Raw genomic sequence first — 20,397 nt, 5'->3', positions numbered from 1 at the left:
TGTCATTAACAATATGGTGTAATTTAGCCTGTCTCATGAGTCAAGCACCATTTTGTTGACAAACGTCAGTGATCGGCACTGCGCCGAAGCTATAGGGCTGACTTCGGTAAAATGATGTGACGTGAGGTACCAAACTGCGGAAAATGGCGGAGAAAATACATGATTTAGCATGAATTATCATGAATAATATTAACTACTTATTTACCTCTCAGTGTCTTGAGGCAACTTAAAAAAGTACATTCTGTGTTTTTATTATTATTTAGGCAGTTAAATACTGCACAGTATTTAGTACACCATTTTCTTTATTTTCTTCCATCATACACAAGAATACGCGTGCGTGAGTCAACGTTCGCTCGTATGTGAGGCCTTGTCGAATAGTATCCTGTAGGTGGGCCATCGTGCGTGTTTTGTTTTCGATGTAAACTCGCGGAGATGAACAGGCCTGGTAGAACTTTCAATTGCTTACACTGTTTCTAGTGATAGTCAATTACATAATTGGCGGGGTAACATTATGGTCAGTATGTTTTGGCATTTCATAATGAAATACAATTACTTCAGAACATTCGATGAGCGTGTTAGGATATTTATAATGTACATACCTGATTTATGTTAATATTCCATGGTAAATATGTATAATTGGTACACTATTTAACTTGTTAAACACTACACACACAAAACATTGCACAGCCGCCATATTAACTGACAGATTAAAATTCAGATTTATATAATTCGTAAATTAGAATTTATTGTAAGGTTTTTGGGTTTTTAATAATTCAGAATTTAATTAAGATCACCGATTCTAAATATGAAAGAGAATATTACCCTATTTTTAATATATTGTAAAATGAGAAACTCCAACTTCCGCTTCCGAATAAAAATAGTTATAAAATCCTGTGCTGTGATTGGTCGACTGTTCTGATTGGTCGTTTTAAGCCGACCAATCGGAGTTGAGTAAAAAGAGGGAGAATTTGGTTATAAATAGATGGAATTTCTCATTGAGGGGCAGTCTGGACGGATCTTTGAGGTGATGCTGACCAAAGTTAAGTATACATTGTTTATTGGTACTATTATTATGCTTGTTGTGTAATTGTATTGTATTATTGTGATATTGTATTAACACCTGGCTATGTGGCTGCGCCAGGCCTATTATATTGACACCTGGCCAATTGATGGTGACATGCCACGGGGTCGGGTCGGTAGTTTGATGACCAGTATAAAGAAGGACTATGCTTATAGTTGCCGGTTGTGTTATGATACAAAACCTAAGTTGTAACCTAACCTAAACCTAAGACTTAACGTAACCTAACTTAGAACTTGTGTTCTGTGTGTTTGATTATAAATACTGGTTATACAGAATACCGTCAAAATGTTAATAATAAATAAGACTTAATTACTGCTAGATTACTCATTTTTATATAAGTTATAAATTGTTGTAACTGGTTGGAAAAGAGGCTGACAAAGGTGACTGAGTTTCTTCCGCCACTTCTTCTCAGCACCAGCCCATGTTGTCCCGAAGTGGTGGTAGGGCAAGCTATATTTGGGACGTGTATAAGTGTCCTGGAAAAGGGCTTTATACTGAATAAACCATTTGAATTTATAATTGGATTTTTAATTTGGAACTTGCTTATTTATTAAACTACAGTATTATAGTCCTATATATTTCCACGGTATAATACGATATGATAGGAATATAACGTAAAGTATTTTATGCTAGATTTTGCTTATTATTATTCTTCTTTTTGTGGTAACTTTATTAATTAAAGAATCTGCTTTAATACATTAATATTTTATTTCCTAATTTACAAATGACTAATGCCCAAAAATCTAACATCAGAAGTGGGATTCGAGCACTTTTGCTAATACGTCCTTATCTAAGTTTCAGAATGGAACCTGCTCTCTGGCTCAGACCTGAAAGCCGTATGGGATGCTGTTTTCTCGAATCGAAGACCTGATGAAGACGTGGTGCTGCCAGTCTTCGAGCCAGCGGCCGGCGGCAGCGGTGCAGAAGGGTGGTGCAAATACTTCGAAGAAAGATCGAAGGAGTTTTGATGGAGCAGCTTGGTGACGTCGCAAAGGCCGGTAAGGCCCTTAGGGGCTTTGCTTTAGTATTTATTAAGTTGTGAAATTGTAACACCCATCTGAACTGATATCGCTGTCTGTGCTCTAGTATAATATCAAATCTAAGAAACATCCCTCAGAGCAAAATTGTACTAGTAGTAAATAGTCCTAGTATGACAGTGTTATTTAACTTATGGTCGAAAATAGGGGGACTTTGTCAGATTGAAAAAAAATAATACAAAGCATGAAATTTATTTCAATAATCAAAATACATTGTGTAGGAAAACATCAAAAATAGTTTTCATATTAAGAAATCGCATAGCTAGATACCAAATACAACTAAAATTTATCAGATTTAAACTACAATATTACATTTGAAAATATGTCGGGTCAAATTGACTAGTAAAATAAAATGAATTTCAAAAACAATAAAAAAAAACGTATTTATTCACTACGTTTTTTTTTCTTTTCTTTATCTCACCGCCCGGATGATTTAACACCGTGTCTAGTTATTTTCTTCTTTTGGATGTATTATATTCGATAAGTCTTTCTTCTAGTCTCGTGGCATTTTATCGTTTTTTCTGTAATCTGCTGTTTTACCTCTTCATGCCATTCAGACTCGTATAATCCATTGTAGGCTATGGATATATCCTAATCTTGATTGATGGTTTTTTTAAATTTAGTTTACTTACACTATTAAAAACACTTGGTTCATAACATGATTACTACCGGTACAATCCATCCAGTGAAATTTAATATTTATGCTGTCTCTAATATGCTCAACGCATAATAATTTGTAATTGAATGTCAGATTGGCCGAACGTATTATGAAAAATTTAACAATAAAGTAACACTACTATTTCAAGGTTAACGGGTATTTAAAAAAAAAATCTCGTTTGCTAAAAATCAGTGTAGCAAATATATCATGTAATAGTATACAATCACTGTTGAATGATGTACCTACTTGATAATTATATACCTTGATTAATTAGAAACCGATAGCAATATAAACAAATAGATACTTTTACATACAATTACACCATAAACACAAATCCTCGACTCTAGCTTTCATTACACAACATTTTCTTTAGACGAGAATAAATACTTATAATGGCAAACGGTCAATATAATTTCTGAAAAAAAAAAATGAGATATTTTTTTTTATTTTTCAAGGCATTGGTTTAACAATGAAAGAAAGGTATGTTATTAATAATTATCTAGTTAAATTACCTCGGCGATCTATAGGTGCCTAGATATTACATTAATTTCATTTTACGAGATGATTCGTCACTATTACATTTCTATCTGGTGTTTACATGTTTTTAAAAAGGACAACTGACTAAAACAGAATCGATTAATCATACATAGTAAATTATTTTACACGATTAGAAAAAGCAGAACCCTTGTTACACTGTCAATAAATTACTTAAAACATTTTAAATATAACTACTTTGGTGTCGATTATCGACTAAATAGAAAACAATTGTGTAAAAAAAAAAAAAAAAATATTTGTCGGCATTTCGTATTAAGTTAATGTTGTTCTTCTTCATTCATCTTTCTCTTGTTAGTAGTTAGAATAGAAATAAACAAACATTATTATTAAAACAGGATATAAAATATTCACATTAAAATCAGGCCACTTGGTATAACATTGTTTATAACTAAACCTCACTTTTTCTAAACTTTGCTAAACTCCGTATAATTTTCAGTAATTAAGACATTATTCGATACTATTTGTCTCTTTAGAAAGGGGCCCAATAATAAATGAAATGGTTTAAGTTTCTTTTACACGGCTTTCGAGACCTAGTAATATTCTAACATTACAAGTAAGTGATTTAGTATATCTACGTGTCCCAAGACCATTGGTTAAAAAAGTTGTAGGTATCTTTAATTCAAAGGACCTTATTCCATTTGTAATTTGAGAAATAATATTGCATAATGTGGTCCCTGTTTATGGACAATTGTTTTGCTCTGAGAGGAATGAAAATTAGCGTTGATTATAGTTGCTTAAGAAAATTATCAGTATTGGCCCAAGGAAATGATTGATAGAGATAAGATGTCAGAGCTGACCGAGAGATTGAGGTATTTTATGATTAACTACTTTGTAATCATTTTGTGTAACAAAACGAATGTACGATAGAAACTTAACCAATCGTTAGTTGGTCCTAAAATGTTTGTCATTTAGTAGTTTGTCGTTTCTTTTTCTTTAAAATGATACCCATTACACAAATCGTATAAAACTATTTATATATCTGCTGGTTTATCGTGTATTGGTGCCAATAAGTGATCATGGGCAGCAGATGATTGCGAGGGTTGGTACTGATTCGCGATGGGGAAGGAGGTTTTGTTAAAAAACCTGGACTTGAGGAGACTTGAACTGTGACTTTTGTGACAAAGACTTTCCTGAACAAAGGTTTGTAACGATCCTACCTACCGGACTTCAGGAGCCTTCTGCCTCTGGACGGTTATTTTATCACTCCTCGTTGGAGTCACTGGTCAGCTAGATCGTCGCGGCAGGGGCGTGCCGAGGTTGACGCGGTGGATAAATTAACCAAATGTTAGGTCAGACTTACGACTAGACTGTAATGTTTAAGACTGGTTGCGATCAGGTGGACTGGTCCCAGCCGGGTGGACTGGTTGCGATCAGGTGGACTGATCCCAGCCAGGTGGACCGGTTGCGATCAGGTGGACTGGTCCCAGCCAGGTGGACCGGTTGCGATCAGGTGGACTGGTCCCAGCCAGGTGGACTGGTTGCGATCAGGTGGACTGGTCCCAGCCGGGTGGACCGGTTGCGATCGGGTGGACTGGTCCCAGCCAGGTGGACTGGTTGCGATCAGGTGGACTGGTCCCAGCCGGGGTGGACCGGTTGCGATCAGGTGGACTGGTCCCAGCCAGGTGGACTGGTTGCGATCAGGTGGACTGGTCCCAGCCGGGAGGACTGGTTGCGATCAGGTGGACTGGTTACGGCCAGGTGGACTGGTCCCAGCCAGGTAGACAGATGGACTGACGACGATCAAGTGTAAGACTGGTTGCGACCAGGTGAATTTACTATGATATTAATATTGTTTATATTGTCGAAGGACAGATTTATTTCTTAATGAAATTTTGGCAAGGGAAAGATAACGTTGAAGTTTCGAAACGACAAGCTGCTAGAATTTGATCTTTAGTACTTCGAGAGCGAAGTACTTGTCAGTATGGCCGTGTTAGGATATTTATAATGTACATACCTGATTTATGTTAATATTCCATGGTAAATATGTATAATTGGTACACTATTTAACTTGTTAAACACTACACACACAAAACATTGCACAGCCGCCATATTAACTGACAGATTAAAATTCAGATTTATATAATTCGTAAATTAGAATTTATTGTAAGGTTTTTGGGTTTTTAATAATTCAGAATTTAATTAAGATCACCGATTCTAAATATGAAAGAGAATATTACCCTATTTTTAATATATTGTAAAATGAGAAACTCCAACTTCCGCTTCCGAATAAAAATAGTTATAAAATCCTGTGCTGTGATTGGTCGACTGTTCTGATTGGTCGTTTTAAGCCGACCAATCGGAGTTGAGTAAAAAGAGGGAGAATTTGGTTATAAATAGATGGAATTTCTCATTGAGGGGCAGTCTGGACGGATCTTTGAGGTGATGCTGACCAAAGTTAAGTATACATTGTTTATTGGTACTATTATTATGCTTGTTGTGTAATTGTATTGTATTATTGTGATATTGTATTAACACTTGGCTATGTGGCTGCGCCAGGCCTATTATATTGACACCTGGCTAATTGATGGTGACATGCCACGGGGTCGGGTCGGTAGTTTGATGACCAGTATAAAGAAGGACTATGCTTATAGTTGCCGGTTGTGTTATGATACAAAACCTAAGTTGTAACCTAACCTAAACCTAAGACTTAACGTAACCTAACTTAGAACTTGTGTTCTGTGTGTTTGATTATAAATACTGGTTATACAGAATACCGTCAAAATGTTAATAATAAATAAGACTTAATTACTGCTAGATTACTCATTTTTATATAAGTTATAAATTGTTGTAACTGGTTGGAAAAGAGGCTGACAAAGGTGACTGAGTTTCTTCCGCCACTTCTTCTCAGCACCAGCCCATGTTGTCCCGAAGTGGTGGTAGGGCAAGCTATATTTGGGACGTGTATAAGTGTCCTGGAAAAGGGCTTTATACTCAATAAACCATTTGAATTTATAATTGGATTTTTAATTTGGAACTTGCTTATTTATTAAACTACAGTATTATAGTCCTATATATTTCCACGGTATAATACGATATGATAGGAATATAACGTAAAGTATTTTATGCTAGATTTTGCTTATTATTATTCTTCTTTTTGTGGTAACTTTATTAATTAAAGAATCTGCTTTAATACATTAATATTTCATAATTTACAAATGACTAATGCCCAAAAATCTAACAAGCGCATAATTTCAGGTAATGGACCTGTGAATTGCCTCCACAATCGTGTGATCTCACACCTATGGATTATTTTCTCTGCGGACATGTGAAGTCCACTACTGCGCAGATAAACTACGGACTTTAATACCAACATTGTCGGCCGTTTGGTGTAGTGGTTCAGAACGGACTACTATGCCGAGAGGTCCCGGGTTCGATTCCCGGCCGGGCAGAAATTGAAATGATGAATTTTAATTTCTGTGACGGGTCTGGGTGTTACTATGTATAATATGTATGTATTTAAAAAAAAAGTATATGAGTAGTATATCCGTTAAGCTAGCACCCATAACACAAGCATATTAATTGCTTACTTTGGGGCTAGATGGCGCTGTGTGAGATTGTCCAAAAAGATATTTATAACATTCGTCGCGTTATTGCCGATGTATGGTGGGGCCACAAGAATATCCCGTTTGCAGTGTCCCGCAAAAAACCGATCCGAATTATTACGTACCTATGTGTGGTCACACGACAGTCCAGTTTTGCGGCATCCTGCATTGATGAATGCCGCAAAACTGAATTGCTGTAGGAACCTGATAGACTAAGAGCTGGTGAACGCCAGACCTACGTCATTTTAGCTGAAAGTTGGTCAGCGTATGCTCCCAATATAGGATAGAATTAAGTCGCGGGCGGCCGCTAGTACATAGTAATTTCGTTATCCACACTATTCCTACTCTTTGGATGCAGTGCGTAAACATTATACGAGTACAAAGAGACATAATACAGATAGAAAAATATGGTTGAAGAAACAACTTTTAACAATACCTAATATATTTAGTTTTGACCTCTCTTGATAATCTTGATTGACTGTCGTCTTTTCATTGATGTACATGATGACCACTTAGGCTGTTAAACTAGCGAGTTTTGATGGGAAACAAAAGAACCAACTAATTTACACAGCAGAAGGGATCATTCAAATTGGTAATTTCTATGAAATTTTCTTCAGTAGAGCTGCTGTATCAGTGAAACTTCGCCGCCATACTACCTGACGCTGATGATGGAGGACCTTCGTTTTCTACATGGTTGGCTTTTACTGGCAGTCAAGCTGTAGATCCTGGCTACACAGGAGTTGCAGCGGTGGGAACGATAAGTAGAAAGTCCCGTTCCACATGGTGCGAATGTTGACCACACACGCCAACAAATGGTAGTTACTTATTCTTGACAAGTAACAAGAATCTACTATTTGTTAGCAGAAGGGATCATCAAAACAAGTATTCTTAGTAAAGAGTATTCTTCTTCCAGTAGAGTTGATGCTTCTTTGCTGATTTTTTGAGGTTCTCCATTGATGTGCATGATGACCACTTATGAATCTAGTTCTTGATAGGATACAAGAGTACAAGCAATTTAATAAGTAGAAGGGTTCATAAATATCATAAAACTGGTCGACTTTTTACATATTGAGGAATATTTTTCTAGTTGAACTTCCGCGTCATTTTTGCTTATTCTTATTTCTTACATTATTTACACTAATCCTACTACGAGTAGTTCGACCAAATAATTACTCAGATTTAGGGGTCGTATTGTGTGTGAGTTTACGTCAAACGCATTCGATGTCGACTGCGTAAAAAAGTGACATTAAATGTATGACGGATTGTACAGCGCCCCTAGCGGAAACTTTCAAGAACTAAAATCTTTATACATTTTTTTAACACGCTCACTGTTTGATGTAAACTCACACTCAACCCACATATTATGCAGTCGTTTACGTTTAAAAACATACACATGGTGCAGGAAGAAAAATATGATTGAAGAAACAACTTTAAACAATACCCAATATTTGGTTTGGACCTCTCTCGATCATCTTGATTAATTGTCGTCGTCTTTTCATTGATGTGCATGATGACCACTTAGGCTGTTAAACTAGCGAGTTTTGATGGGAAACAAAAGAACCAACTAATTTACACAGCAAAAGGGATCATTCAAATTGGTCATTTCTATGGAATTTTCTTCAGTAGAGCTGCTAAATCAGTGAAACTTCGCCGCCGTATTACCTTCGTTTTCGTTTACGCTGGCCGTAACAGCGTATTACACTTGAAAATTTCGATTCGTTCATCCAGTGTCTAAGTAGCTCAATTGGAAGAGCAGTCGCCCGGCAAGCGGTCGTGGGTTCAATTCCCGCCTAAGGCAGTACGATTTTTTCAAGTTATCTATAATTTAAAAAGTAAGTTTTTCTTAACTTCTTGACAGACAACCAGAAATCTATCATTTGTTAGCAGAAGGGAACATAAAAACTGTTAGCTGAGATACACCATCTTACTACGAGTACTACTTTAACAAACGTCAAAAATCCGTCAAACTCCACACAAAAAACACCGGTTATCGTTACAGTTACGGTCAAATTAGGTCGTGTAACCCAGCCTTAGTCTTCAAATATCTTAAGTATTGAGTAATGTTCTTGTAAAGTACGGCCAACGAGAAGCGATCATTTGGAATAGTAGGGGTGGGTTGCCCCACCTATCTATAACGGTAACTATGACGATAACCGGTGCTTTTTGTATGGAATTTGACAGATTTTTGACGTTTGTCAAAGTTAAAGTAAGATGGTGCAACCCAGCCTAAGGGTTGACTTTGACATATTTTGGCGGGAGAACGAGACATTACGACAAATCCACAAAATGGGAAGAGACAGAATAGATTGTCAGTTCGACAGTCGAACCGACCTTTTGTATCGCTGCTAGTTGGCCGTACTTTATTTGAAACCGCGTCATTCTTGTTCTATTGTTCACATAACATTTATTTACTCTAATCAAATTTCAAATTCAATCCATTTTTCTACTTGCTCTTAGTGAAAAATACATGAAAAATCAAAATGAGGGCTGCATGAAATAATTTATACTTATGAAAAGAAATAAAGATAATTTTAATTATATTTCATTAAGGAATTGTCATTATAATTAAAGGCGATTTCGTGTCACATTGAATCCGAAGACACACGAATTTTTCTATATAATTTCTCAACATAATTATGTACACAGTAAAATTCTACTCCTTTGTCCTGAAATTACTCGGATTCAGATACACATAATGCAGGTAGAAAAATACGGTTCAAGGAACAACCTTCATAAAAGTAAATACCATAATTACCCCTTACTGTTCTGTTTTCACCTTGATTGACACTCGTCTTCATCCTGATGCTCGATGACCACTTATGCTGTAAAGTTATTCATTCCTTGATAGGGAACAAGGTATTGAATAACTTTAGAGCAAAAGGGATCATTAAACTGGTCGTCTTCTTCAATTATTGTCTTCTTTGTAAATTTTCTTCTATTTGAAATAACATGTCATTTTTGCTTATTCTAATATTTTTCACAATATTATACTTAGTTAGGTACTCATATCAAAGATTTGAATAAATATTTAATAATACATTTTTTATTTTTCCACTTGTTAGGTACAAGTGGAAAAATAAAAAATGAAAGAAATATGATAGGTCTAATTAATCACAGCATGAAATAATTAATACATAGACATAATTTTCATAAAAGTAATACCATAATACCCCTTAATTTTCTGTTTTCACCTTGATTGACACTCGTCTTCATCCTGATGCTCGATGACCACTTATCCTGTTAAATTAGAGAAGAACTTGATAGAAAACAAGATATTGACTATTTTAACAGCAGAAGGCATCATCAAAACTGGTCGTCTTCCTTTATGCTGAGATTAATATTCTTCTAGTTGAGTGACTGAGTCGTCAAAACTTCCTCGCTGTCGAATCTTTTTTTTTTTATAAAAGTAATACCATATTACTTGGTTTTGACTTGCTTTGATCACCTTGATTGACACTCTTCTTCATCCTGATGCTCGATGACCATTTTTGCGGTAAAGTCAGTCAATTCCTTGATAGGGAACAAGGTATTGAATAACTTTAGAGCAAAAGGGATCATTAAACTGGTTGTCTTCTTCAATTATTGTCTTCTTTATGAATTTCCTTCTATTTGAAATAACACGTCATTAATGCTTATTCTAATATTTTTCACAATATTATACTTAGTTAGGTACTCATATCAAAGATTTGAATAAATATTTAATAATAATAAAGAAATATGATAGGTCTAATTAATCACAGCATGAAATAATTAATACATAGACATAATTTTCATAAAAGTAATACCATAATACCCCTTAATTTTCTGTTTTCACCTTGATTGACACTCGTCTTCATCCTGATGCTCGATGACCACTTATCCTGTTAAATTAGAGAAGAACTTGATAGAAAACAAGATATTGACTATTTTAACAGCAGAAGGCATCATCAAAACTGGTCGTCTTCCTTTATGCTGAGATTAATATTCTTCTAGTTGAGTGACTGAGTCGTCAAAACTTCCTCGCTGTCGAATCTTTTTTTTTTATAAAAGTAATACCATATTACTTGGTTTTGACTTGCTTTGATCACCTTGATTGACACTCGTCTTCATCCTGATGCTCGATGACCATTTTTGCTGTAAAGTCACTCAATTCCTTGATAGGAAACAAGGTATTGAATAACTTTAGAGCAAAAGGGATCATTAAACTGGTTGTCTTCTTCAATTATTGTCTTCTTTATGAATTTCCTTCTATTTGAAATAACACGTCATTAATGCTTATTCCTTATTATTGGAGTTTCCCTGCGTGATCGAATCAGAAATGAGGAGATCCGCAGGAGAACCAAAGTGACCGACATAGCTCGCAGAATTGCTAAAACCAAGTGGCAGTGGGCGGGGCACATAGCTCGTAGAGACGATGGCCGTTGGGGCAGAAAAGTTCTCGAGTGGCGGCCACGGGCTGGAAGACGTAGCGTGGGCAGGCCTCCTACTAGGTGGACTGACGATCTCGTAAAGGTCGCGGGAAGAGCCTGGATGCGGGCAGCGCAGGACCGTGCATTGTGGAAAACCTTGGAGGAGGCCTTTGTCCAGCAGTGGGCGTCATTTGGCTGAAACGAGTAATGCTTATTCTAATATTTTTCACAATATTATACTTAGTTAGGTACTCATATCAAAGATTTGAATAAATATTTAATAATAATAAAGAAATATGATAGGTCTAATTAATCACAGCATGAAATAATTAATACATAGACATAATTTTCATAAAAGTAATACCATAATACCCCTTAATTTTCTGTTTTCACCTTGATTGACACTCGTCTTCATCCTGATGCTCGATGACCACTTATGCTGTAAAGTTACTCATTTCTTGATAGGGAACAAGGTATTGAATAACTTTAGAGCAAAAGGGATCATTAAACTGGTCGTCTTCTTTAATTATTGTCTTCTTTGTAAATTTTCTTCTATTTGAAATAACACGTCATTATTGCTTATTCTAATATTTTTCACAATATTATACTTAGTTAGGCACTCATATCAAAGATTTGAATAAATATTTAATAATACATTTTTTATTTTTCCACTTGTTAGGTACAAGTGGAAAAATAAAAAATGAAAGAAATATGATAGGTTTAATTAATCACAGCATGAAATAATTAATACATAGACATAATTTTCATAAAAGTAATACCATAATACCCCTTAATTTTCTGTTTTCACCTCGATTGACACTCGTCTTCATCCTGATGCTCGATGACCACTTATCCTGTTAAATTAGAGAAGAACTTGATAGAAAACAAGATATTGACTATTTTAACAGCAGAAGGCATCATCAAAACTGGTCGTCTTCCTTTATGCTGAGATTAATATTCTTCTAGTTGAGTGACTGAGTCGTCAAAACTTCCTCGCTGTCGAATCTTTTTTTTTTATAAAAGTAATACCATATTACTTGGTTTTGACTTGCTTTGATCACCTTGATTGACACTCTTCTTCATCCTGATGCTCGATGACCATTTTAGCGGTAAAGTCAGTCAATTCCTTGATAGGGAACAAGGTATTGAATAACTTTAGAGCAAAAGGGATCATTAAACTGGTTGTCTTCTTCTATTATTGTCTTCTTTATGAATTTCCTTCTATTTGAAATAACACGTCATTAATGCTTATTCTAATATTTTTTACAATATTATACTTAGTTACTCATATCAAAGATTTGAATACAAATTTAATATTTTTATTTATTTTTCCACTTGTGATGAAAGAAAAATGGTAGGTCTAATTAAGCACAGCATGAAGTAATTAATCATAAAGAATTATTATTTATCAATAAAAATAGGATCATTTGTTTTATTATTGACATAAGACTTCGTATCACACATGAAACATACCAAACAGTAATGCATTGCTAATAAATAATACTAGTAGTATGTTTAGTGAATCCTGATACCTTTTGACAATAGAGTTTCATCTACAAATTTATGACGATTAAAGGCGACTACACACCACATTGGACCCGAAAAATACGAATTTTCTCATCTTGTTTCTTAACACACACACTTATTCTACTTCTTTGGCCTGAATTAATCACACCACGGATTCGGATGCAGTGCGTAGACGTCCTAACAATATGCACAAAATGCAGGTAGAAAAATATGGTTGAAGACACAATTTTCATAAAGTAATACCATAATACCCCTTACTGTTCTGTTTTCACCTTGATTGACACTCGTCTTCATCCTGATGCTCGATGACCACTTATGCTGTAAAGTTACTAAATTCCTTTATAGGGAACAAGGTATTGAATAACTTTAGAGCAAAAGGGATCATTAAACTGATCGTCTTCTTCAATTATTGTCTTCTTTATATACAGGGTGTCCCGTAATTCAATGTCAAGCCGGAACTGGGTGTTGAGGCAAGTTATGTTGGTTATCAGAAAAATATAAAAAAAATCTATGTACCATGTTTTCAAAATAATAGGCATTTAAAAAAATCTAAAAAATCTACTCTCGGTGACGGTCTTTTTACTCCTTTTGCTACAAATCTTCACTTGTTCCAAAAATTTTTTTTGTTATGTAATCCTGAATAATGCTTCTCTTATTTGTAATCAAAATTACAAAAAATTACAAAACCAGCTGCTCCAGCTTGGATAAAAAAAAACATTTTTTCAAAAAAAAAAATATAAAGAAAAATTTTGTCTCGTTTAAACTGACTGCACTGAAAAAAAAATGTACTACGCGAGTTTGGCAAGTAACGTCAAAAATTGGCGCATTTAGTAAGGATTCCAAAATAGTATAACACTTGGTAAATTATTGATTCAATTGTCGACATTTTTTTTGTTTATTGGAAACAGTCCCGTTTTTTAACTTTATCTACCTTGGTTAAAAATATTATTCTAATGTGCATAAAATTCAAGTTTCTGTGACTGACTGTACGGTGACTTATGTCACCATGACAGTAATAATTATTAGTGAAAAAAATGAAAATGAAAATGAAAATACTTTTATTAAATAAACACTTTACAATTACAAGATATGTGCCGCTCTCGTATAAGGTTAACCTGTGTAACGAGAGTCAGGCTCCTCCTCAAAAAAACATAAGACTAAAATTTAGTGTTTAGATTAAATTTTATCTTTTAATTTAAAAAATAATTTAAATAGAAAAACAAAACAAAAATGTGTGTATGATAGTGTGAGTGTGATTTTGTGTGTAAGTGTGATTTTGTGTGTAAGTGAATAAGTGTGCTAAGAGAAACTAGTAATTGTCTGGATTAACATTTCTAAAGTGTCGTACGTATATTGTTCCATCCATTTTATAATAAGTTTTTTAAACGTTACCGAAACAAGTTGTGTGATGTCTTTACTTGTTGCAAGTATTTTGTTGTACAGTCTAGGGGCCATGTGTGAAAAATGCCGTTTCATGAGTCCTGAGTGTGTTATGGGAATAGTGAACCTAGGGACTCTCCTTTTGTCTAATGTTGTATGTGGGACTATTTTGTTGTGGAATCTACATAAGGTTAATAGTATGTATAATTTACGGACTGGGAGAACCCTAGCTTGCTGATACAGATGCTCTGTTGGGAACCGATAAGGAAGACCTAGTGCAACTTTGAGAACGGCTCTTTGAGCTCTTTCCAGCAGAATCATATGAGTCTTCGCCGCGTTACCCCAAACACATAGACAGTAAGTAAGGATGCATTGACAAAGAGCTTTGTAAGTTGAGACAAGAAGATCGTGATCTGCTGCAATACGTAACTGTCTGAATGCAAATATGAGTTTGCGCGCCTTAGCGGAGACTACATTTAGATGTTGCTTCCATTGGAGGTTGTCATCGACAGTAACACCCAGATATTTGATTGTCTGAATGCGGGAGAGAGTAGGACAATGACAGGGTGATTGTATGTTCTGGTTGCAGGGGAATGTGTGTAACGTTAGGCATAAATTGTTGTCTGGACTTTTGGCTTTTGTCTTGCTAAAACAGAGGAATTTGGTTTTTTGGGAGTTAATTGTTAGAAGATTGTGCTCTAACCAGGCTGTTATATGACTTAGTCCTGTTTCTGCTATATGCTTCGCCTCTTCCCATTTTTTACTATGGAATAAAACCACAGTGTCGTCTGCAAACATGATGGTGTCAGCCCCAGGAACACTCAGATCACATAAACTATTTATGTAAATTAAAAATAGTGTTGGACCGAGTGTACTGCCTTGCGGGACACCGTAGTTGACATACTGTCATGATGACAAATTAAGTCACCAGTGCGCGCGCGCCTTTACTACCTGCTCTGCCTGCACTTGTACTTGGTAAGATGACCCTCTCCGTCTATGGTTACCAGGTCCAAAAACAGGACTCTGTGCCTCATTTGACCAGATATTGTACCCTAAAAGCCGGACATGTCACTACTCATGTGGGTGTAATAAAATTAGTGTCATAACTCATAGCTCACGAGTGAGCACTATCACCATCGGTCTAAACTAAAACCAGCGTCGTGGCCTTCCTCATTGAGGGCCACGGCGTATGCTGAGTGGAGTCCCATTGCGATGGGCATCGCTGTTGCGATAGGATAGCACTGCTCAGACACATTTTAATTCCTCGTAATATTTATGTGCTATTTCTGTCTTTTTTTCCGTATACCTTCTCTGTCCTTAACTAATTGATGTTTATCGTAATAAATGTTACTTTTTTTCTTTCTGATGCGTGCGCCTGACGCGGCAGCCACATGAAAAGCCTAACAATAAAAGCCGGACATGTCCGGTTAAAGCCGGACACCTGGAGACCCTATCTCCGTCCCGCTCATGCCTTTTAAAATAGCTTCTCCACCTCACCTAAGCTAGAAACTTGAATTTTGGGCACATTAGAATAATATTTTTAACGAAGGTAGATAAAGTTAAGATCGGGATTATATCCAATTAATTAACAAAAATTGTCGACAATTACAGCAAGATTTTACCAAGTGTTATACCATTTTGGAATCCTTATAAAATGCGCCAAATTTTGACGTTACTTGCCAAATTTGCGTAGTAGAAATTTTTTTCAGTACAGTCAGTATAATTTTGGTAAAACTTTAGTTTTGAAAAATGTTTTTTGAAAAAAAAAATATTTTTTCAACCAAGCTGCAGCAGCTTATAATTTTGATAACAATTTAGAGAAGCATTATTCAGGGTTACATAACAAAAAATTTTTTTGGAAAAAGTGAAGATTTGAGGCAAAAGGAGTAAAAAAACCGTCACCGGGAGTAGATTTTTTTAATTTTTTTAAATGCCTATTATTTTTAAAATATGCCACATAGATTTATTTCTATTTTTCTGATAACCAGCACAACTTGCCTCAACACCCAGTTCCGGCTTGATGTTGAATTACGGGACACCCTGTATATTCTTCTATTTGAAATAACACGTCATTAACCCATATCAAAGATTTGAATAAAAATTTAATAAAACATTTTTTATTTTTCCACTTGTAATGAAAGAAATATGATAGGTCTAATTAAGCACAGCATGAAATAATTAATACATAGACACAATTTTCATAAAAGTAATACCATAATACCCCTTAATTTTCTGTTTTCACCTTGATTGACACTCGTCTTCATCCTGATGCTCGATGACCACTTATCCTGTTAAATTAGAGCAAAACTTGATAGAAAACAAGAAATTGACTAGTTTAACAGCATAAGGGATCATTAAAACTGGTCGTCTTCCTATATGCTGAGATTAATATTCTTCTAGTTGAGTGATTGAGTCTTTAATACTAAACTTCCTCGCTGTCGAATCAGTTGACTTTCTTTTCCGAAGTGATGATAATGATGACCACACACACTAAGAATAAATGATAAGTGAGTCTTTTCATCTACATTGCATTTCATTTCATTGCACTGCGTTGCAATGCATTGCATTTCATTGCACTGCGTTGCAATGCATTGCATTTCATTTCATTGCATTGTATTGCATTACATTGAATTGCGTTCATAACAGTCCCATTTAATGTATTTTAAGACTAAATGATTTTTAAATTACATGAATCCCCAAGAAAGAAGGAATAATACATATAATTTATAAGTAAAAATGGAGTCAGAACATTTCACCGTAATTAGATTATTAGTACTTAATATTATTCTATGCTAATTGCTATTATCCTGAACCCTTTGCTATCGTGTAAATTGCTGTTAAAAGTATGTCATGTCAACGTGAAATTGTGAACTCTGTCAGTTTATAATATAACGCGTTACATTGCAAACTAACAATGGGTTAGGTTAGGATAATCTGACGGAATTCACAATTTTACGGTGATATATACATACTTACAACAAAAATCATTGAGCTAGTTACATTTCTCTCATCGATTTTCAGCTCCACCGCGTAAAAACGTGTTTGGAAAATTCATCCAATGAAAAGTTGGTACCTATATTGGTTGTAACCTACTAAACTAAGAGCTAGTGAACGCCAGACCTACGTAATTTTATAAAAGCTGAGAGTTTGTCAGCGTATGCTCCCAATAGTCCCAATACAGGATAAACTGTTGGTGAATTATGAAATTTGGGTCATCGTGGCTTTATACCATAAAACTACTACTTTTACTAGCTCTTAGTCTATACCTACTGATTGTCAATTTAGCACATATAAAATACATGGAGGGAATTTTCCTGACATCTAAGCACACTTGGATCGCACATGAGCGCTCTTGTCGTGTGGATTATGTTAATTATTTTAACTATGTATTTTCTAATTCCATGTCATGTAAAATCAAGCCTCACACTCCAATTCCCAAGTTTGTTGTTGTACCTATCTTACCTGATTACATTTTGATTTACTCTATCATATTATCAAGAATGCGTAGCAAATTCAGTGAACTGTTCCGGCAAAGCAATGTTATTTTATTTATTTTAACCGGCTGACAGTGGAGACTAACGCCCGTATTCACAAATGCTTGCTTAAGTGAAGCAGCAATCGAACGCACAGCGTTGAATAAAGCTCTGCGATTGGTTCTTGGATTTGTCTGTCACCCTGTGCGTCCACGCGCACTGTGAGACCTCATAGTAACATTTGTGAATACGGGCGTGAGATTGCTTACACTTGCCAAATTAAATGTTGGTCTCGAAGCGCTGCACTGGTAGGGCAAAAAGCGTGAAGGTCACATAAAAGCAAAATTTAATTTTTTTTATTAGTCTTTTATTTTTTTTTAACAACGAAATTCAAACGTCGCACATTTTATCAACCCGGAAAGTTAACCGCACCGTAACGTAAACGCCACGCCTCGCAATTGAAAGCGCGCGAAAGGCGATGAAAGCTCGCGAAAAGCGATAGTAGTATAGGAGATCCCTTTCCGAGTTGATAAGTCTGCTAAGAGCTTTACTCCGATTTATTATCGACTGATTCCTTATTCACATGGAAGCTGATCAAATTATTGGCTACTAAATACTTAGAGTAGGCGCACACCGTTGATTTTTAGTTGGCCGATAGTTGTGCCCGATTTTAAATTGTATGAAGAATCGGCCAAATCAAAATAATACATCAAAATATAACAATCTTTCACCAGTTGAATTTCAAGCAACTCAAGATTTTCAGGGAAATTCCAAATTTCAGGGAATTCGCCTCTTTCGGCATTTTTGAGGTCAGTGGTTCAAATCCCAGGAGGGACAAGTGTAGGTATTGCAAAATGAAGGACTAATTTTTGTTTTGCTTAGAATATTTATGTAGGATTTAAATAAAGCTAATTTAGCTGAAAATCACTCTCAAAGCCTCTGTTAAATAGTATTATCAGTACCTATTTTATAGTTATTGCAATAAAATTATTTATTCGAAATAACTTTGTATGTTTCTTTTTATAAAATCCGATAAAATATAACAGAACTTTTCAATCAAGAGTGTTCCGATTCGACAGACTTCTGATACCCTTTCCCATTTTCATCCCTTAGGACATAGCCGAAATAGCTCAGTGGGGAGAGCGTTAGACTGAAGATCTAGAGGTCCCTGGTTCGAGCCCGGGTTTCGGCAAAACGCTTTTTTGCTTTATTTTACATTGTATTGAATAATAGTAATACGAATAAGTACAAACATAATGCAAGTATTTCGTTGGCTAAAGAAGAATTTGACACGTAATTTTAGACAGGCGCAAGGATATTCATTTTCATTGATTCTAGTATACTTTTTGACTATACTAAGGCTATTCCCGGTTGCCCCCACAAATTTTGCCTCCGCTGGGGGCAAATAATTATGAAAACTTTATGAAAATCCGTTTGGTACTTTTTGACACTCACGTTCAGAGATAGACAGATGATACTAGATATATTAAAAAAAATGTATGGTTATTTATAGTCGTTATTAAGTGTAAATAATAATAGTTCAAAATTAAAATTCTTATTAGAAGATAGGCCTTTGTCAGGGCACTCAGGTAGGTCACACGTCCCAATATACTATACCTAGCTTACTTTACCATAATTTCTTTTTTATTTATTTATTTATTGTTCACAAAAGGATACACATCAAATATAAAGATACACTTGCCAAACTGCATTACAGTTTGTCGGCAATAGTTCTCGTCCTTAGTTTTCAGGCTCTCCTTAGTTTTCAGGCTCAGTTGCACCAGCCTACTTCAACCGTTACCATAGCAGTAACTGGGTGTTTTTTGTATGGAATTCGATAGATTTTTGAAGATTATTAAAGTTACAGCAAGATGGCGCCACCCAGCACGAGCAATCATTGTGTTTCCTGCTAATTACTACACTATACTATATCTACTCATGCAATACTTAAAAATTACAACCACTACAACAAATAATACAGTTCTTGAGCTTAGTTCTTAAGCAACAATTCGGGACAATTATAATGTATGTTTAACAATTATGTTAGTTTGATGACAGCTGTGACTGTATCTACGTCTGTATTTGTATTTTCAATTATTAAATCCAAGTTAAGGGCTATGCACTGTAACAAACTTTGACAAATATTGGTAACTAGCTTTCCGCCCGCGGCTTCGCTCGCGTGGAATTTTGTCTGTCACAGAAAAATTTTATCGCGCGCGTCCCTGTTTCAAAAACCGGGATAAAAACTGTCATATTATTATGTCCTTTCCCGGGACTCAAACAATCTCTATGCCAAATTTCATCTTTCGTGAAAGAGACACAGACAGACAGACAGAGTTACTTTTGCATTTATAATATTAGTATAGATTACCTATTATAATAGGTACTTTTTCAGACAGTAAAGAAATTATTAATATGTATTACAGACAACAAGTAATTTTTAAGCTTATTCTACTTTAGCCTTTTTACAAAATTTAGATCTTTCGTACCAACTACACTGAAAAAAATGTTTGATTAGTGCTTACACAACAAAAGTGACCACCGAACATTTTGGTTATGAGGAAAAAAATGTTGTGTAAATTAAACAAATAATTCTGTAGTGAGCTAGACTTAGTTTGGTTATAGTTAACAATTAGTTCGGTGGTCACTTTTGTTGTGTAAGCAGTAACCAAACATTTTTTTCAGTGTACCAACCCTCCTCTTTTCGCATCCGGGCTTGGGACCGGCAATGGCAGAGTTACAAGGTGTACTTACAG

General features: G+C 35.3%; 1 non-coding gene across 1 annotated transcript; it reads left to right on the top strand.

The window, feature by feature from the left end:
• Positions 1 to 18,760: 18,760 nt before the first annotated feature.
• Trnaf-gaa (transfer RNA phenylalanine (anticodon GAA)) lies at positions 18,761 to 18,833 on the top strand. The gene has a single exon. It is a non-coding gene; the product is annotated as a tRNA-Phe (tRNA).
• The last annotated feature ends 1,564 nt before the right edge of the window (positions 18,834 to 20,397 follow it).

This window comes from Ostrinia nubilalis, chromosome Z, assembly GCF_963855985.1.
Source record: "Ostrinia nubilalis chromosome Z, ilOstNubi1.1, whole genome shotgun sequence".
NCBI lineage: Eukaryota > Metazoa > Arthropoda > Insecta > Lepidoptera > Crambidae > Ostrinia > Ostrinia nubilalis.
This window is presented reverse-complemented; position numbering and strand designations above follow the sequence as displayed.